We start from the raw sequence: 4,684 nt of genomic DNA on the forward strand, positions 1-4,684 counted from the left end.
TTAAAGGGATTCGCATTATTCATCCTAGCTACAAAAAGGAAAGAAGATTTCAGAACTAATTCTCTACCTTCAGATTTGATTCTCCTAGCTTATATAGAACTTCTAAAGGGCTACAAATCTCCTATCATATTTTAGGATATTCAATTCGGATTTATTTTTATTTATTGTTATTTTCTTCCTAGTTTAGGGTTTATTTATATATTATTGGGTTTAATTGTAAGTGGGACTCCTATAAAGTCCATATAAGGGGTCCGTTAGGATTTATTTAGGTCTAGAGTCAAGTATAAATAAAGGCAAATACCAGCATGTAAGTTAGACAATTCAGATTTAATAAAACTTATTGTTTGCCGCACTTGTGTGTGTGTGTTGGTGAGATATATCTCCCTTCCATGGTTCTTTAAAGAACTTAAAAACGACTTATCGAAGAACGCTGTCTTAGTGGCGTCATCCTTATACTTCTCATTCCGAATCAATATTCGTTGGTGGGGGGTCTCCGTTTTCAATAGTGTTGGTGCCTAGGTACAAGTTATCTTTTGTCCACTCCCTATCAAACCTGATTTACTTGGCTTTCCGGGAATTGGTGTCTTGGCATGTGGGTTGCGTGACACGTTGATCACGAGGTTCGCATCATTTTGGTATCAGAGCTTGGGCTCCATTAATCAGGTTATATCCTTCTGAACATTTTTGTTCATGTTGTTTCCGCAAATATTCCTTAGTGTCAAATTTCTTCTCCTCCTTGATTTTTGCAGGCATATAAAAAAAATTAGTTATTTTGTTTTTACCAGTCCAAAAATATATCAGTTGAAAAAAGATACCAAAAAAAGAAAAAACAAAAATCGTTCAAAAGATGTTTATTAGTTTCTGCCGCAGAAAACTTAACAAGGCAAATTGGACCAAATTAACTCGGAATCTAGCTTCAACTTTGATTCTATTATTACTGGGACCCTAATCGCACCACATATTGATTTTGGGGTCAATTGGATATCGTTTGCTTTGGGTTTCAAATTCGGGTCTAATTAGGTCTGATTCATAACGTTTTTGCGTCAGTCTATCAAACCTTATCGTAAATTGCTCAAATTTTATATTCTGTCTATTTGGGTTGGTAGAGCACTATATCTAAAATTTTATCTCAATTGGACATCATTGACCTTAGGTTCCAGATCCGGACTTAACTCGTCGTAAACGAGTCTGTTTTGCGTCAACTTTTGAAATTTGCTTTCTTTCTGTTGTTTTCGTTTCTTGCAGTTTATTTTTATCACATCCAACATATCTGGGTGTTTTTTTTCATCATATTTTGTTTCTATTGTTATTCGAGTCTTCAGTTTCGTTTGTATTTCGGATAGATTCGCTTGCTACTCGCGAGACTATCATCTCAGTTTCGTTTTTGCTTGTTTTCTGGTTTTTATTGCTTCTTGAGTCATATATATATTTGGATTGCGCTGCCAAGTTGGTTTTATTTGGTGTTGGTTTTAGTTTCGCAAGAACCACAAGGTGAGACGAGAGGTGTGAGTGTGTGAGGATATTAAGAGTGTTTGAGCGAAACACGAGTGATGTGAGGATTTGTTTTTCACTAACCAATTTTTGCAGGTACTATGTCAGAACAAAACAACACATCGCGCCCTCCCGATATAGAAATTAAATTCCAAATGCAAGTCATGACGAAGATGATGGAAAGAATGAATTTCACGATGGGGAATGTGTGTGACAGACTTGAGAAGGTGGCAAAACATGGTAATGTGGCTGGAACATGTACCCGAGATGTGAGAAAGGTTTGGGCTGAATTGAAATCATACCATGGCAGTGGGGCTGAAAGGCCAAAGTGGGATGATTATGAGGATTTTGAGGAGGACGTTGATGATAATGGTGATGGTGGTTTTAAGGATGAAACCATAGGCTATCGGGAAGGTTTTTGGCAGCCTAGAAACCGAAGGGATTTCATGTATTTTGATGAGTTGTTATGGCAAAAGAAAAGGAGGATTCAAAAGGAGAGGTGGTATCAAAGGGACATAAATATAGAGATTGGTGTTCTAAAAAAAGAATCCAAGAGTCTATCTCGTATTCTCGGGGAGATGAAGCAAGAACTTGATGTGTTAACGACCGCAATCAATGCACAACAAGCTTCAAAAAGAGAGGAGAAAAAATGTTGCAATGATGAAATACGAAAGAGAACGGGTGCTACTTTCATCCAAAGTTGTTGGCGACGATTGTTGGCAAGAAAAGAATTCCAAAGACTTCAAAATGAGGCTAAGGAATTGTCCATTCAACTTGTTGGTGATTCGAGGATGAATCATCTTGAAGAGAGATGGAATGATACAATCCAATGATACATGTTTTCCTACCTTGGGTTAAAATATCATGTCAATCGGAGTTCGGCAAGGCATCCAAACACGGGTCAAAAGAGGTTGTACGGGTTTTGTTATTTACTTCATTTTGACTTGTGGACTTCCTATTTGGCTAGGATTCTTTTCCTAAAAGGATGCAGCAGCTTATTTTGGGAATCTCCTAATTCTATAAAGATCTTTAATGGGCTGCAACATAGTTTCCAAGTGTGGTAAGGATTCATAAATGTTTCAGAATCCTTTTCTTACAAGGATTCTTTATTCATCCTAGCTACAAAAAGGAAAGAAGATTTCAGAACTAATTCTACCTTCAGATTTGATTCTCCTAGCTTATATAGGACTTCTGAAGGGCTACAAATCTGATCCTATCATATTTAGGATATTAAATTCGGATTTATTTATTTTATTGTTATTTTCTTCCTAGTTTAGGGTTTATTTATATTATTTGGGTTTAATTGTAAGTGGGCATCCTATAAGTCCACATAAGGGGTCCATTAGGGTTTATTTAGGTCTAGAGTCAGTATAAATAAAGGCATAACCAGACATGTAAGTTAGACAATTCAGATTAATAAAACTTCTTGTTTGCCGCACTTTGTGTGTGTGTGTGTGTGTTGGTGAGATAATCTCCCTTCCATGGTTCTTTAAAGAACTGAAAACGACTTATCGAAGAACAACTGTCTTCGTGGCGTCATCCTTATACTTCTCATTCGCGAATCAATATTCGTTGGGTGGGGGTCTCCGTTTTCAATAGTGCTGGTGCCTAGGTAAAAGTTATCTTTGTGGCACACTCCTATCAAACCTGATTTACTTGGCTTTTCGGGAATTGGTGTCTTTGCATGTGGGTTGCGTGACCACGTGATCACGAGGTTCGCATCATGTCTTCCCTCTCTCACCACTCTCCTTCTTTAGTGTTTTGCAAGTGGTCACTCTACTCTCCTTCTCTAATTCTCTCATTATTCTTTGATTTTATAGATTAAAAGATTCAAAACTCAAGCCTTTATAAACACAAGATAAAGGGATAGAAAACGTTTGCCCTAAATTTATGCATTTCCCACTTTCATATTGTACACTCCATCATTATTATTTATAAACAAAAGATAAAGAGTAAGAAAACATTTTTTGCTATCTATTTTTGCATAAAAGAGATGTGCATTAGGGATATTTTTACCCTAATTTTTTCTATTTGATTTAATTAGAGACAGTCTCAATTTCATGGATTTTACAAGGTTGTTTTGGGTTTTTTATGAGTTAGTTCTCTTGTCATATAGATCATTATTTTGCACTTTTTACACAATTGAAATCCCAACCATTTAGACTAATCAATTTATCATCCATCTTCTCTATTTGCAAGCATCAGCTTGCCCTTCACATGAAACATAACTTGATAGTTTTTTTGGTTTTTTTCCAATTTTTTTCCCTCAATTAACCGAACCAAAAATGATCGTTTAAACTGGTTTTGGTTTTGAATTAAGAAAAAATAAAAATTCGGTTTGGTTGGTTTTTTCAAGTAAAAACCGAACCGAACTGAAAATGCTCACCCCTAGGTAATGTCATGAGAATTTATTTGCTTTGAGGATTGAATTGATAATTGGAGTTTTTTTATATAAAATATTTTTTTTCTTAATTATGTGTATATTAATTCATTAAAGAAAAATAGTGGATAAATTATTATAGTTTAATTTAAACAATTGATTTCCAAGAAAACTTCTTTTGTAAAACTTCTCAAGGTATGGATGGTTATTGAACTAATATGGTATTGTTTATCTCAAGATTTGCTATCATGTTTTTTATGAGAAAATTCATGAACATCATAATTTTGATTTCACTTTTTTATTGAATATCATGGCAGAAATACCAATGGTGTTGTTTCTAACCAAATATCACCATCACATTTTTTGTTGTTGTTGATAACGACAATCATTATGCCCCCTAACGTTTCAAGATGCCTCAATCCATACATGAAGGACATTTCAAGATGCCTCAACCATACATGAAGGAGATGATTATAGATTACTCTCGTGCAATGTTATAGGTAGAATCAATTTTTTAAATAAAAAATATTAGAGATAATTAAGAATTTTATTAATCAAGTTAAATTTTGATTAATTTAATATCACAATAAAAAAAATAAGGTAACAACAAAAAAATAAATAAATAAAAATATTAATCTAGAAAAAAGATGGGCTACCATGCGAAATCAATGACAGATGAGATATGTCAAGATTACTTGTCTATCATGTGTCCTAGATCATGAGATCATGATAATTCGATATAAAAAGAAATTGATGATAAATAAAAATGAAACTGTAAAAATTAAGAGAGAAATATAGATCAAGATATTTAAT

This window comes from Populus alba, chromosome 19, assembly GCF_005239225.2.
Source record: "Populus alba chromosome 19, ASM523922v2, whole genome shotgun sequence".
Taxonomy (NCBI): Eukaryota; Viridiplantae; Streptophyta; class Magnoliopsida; order Malpighiales; family Salicaceae; genus Populus; species Populus alba.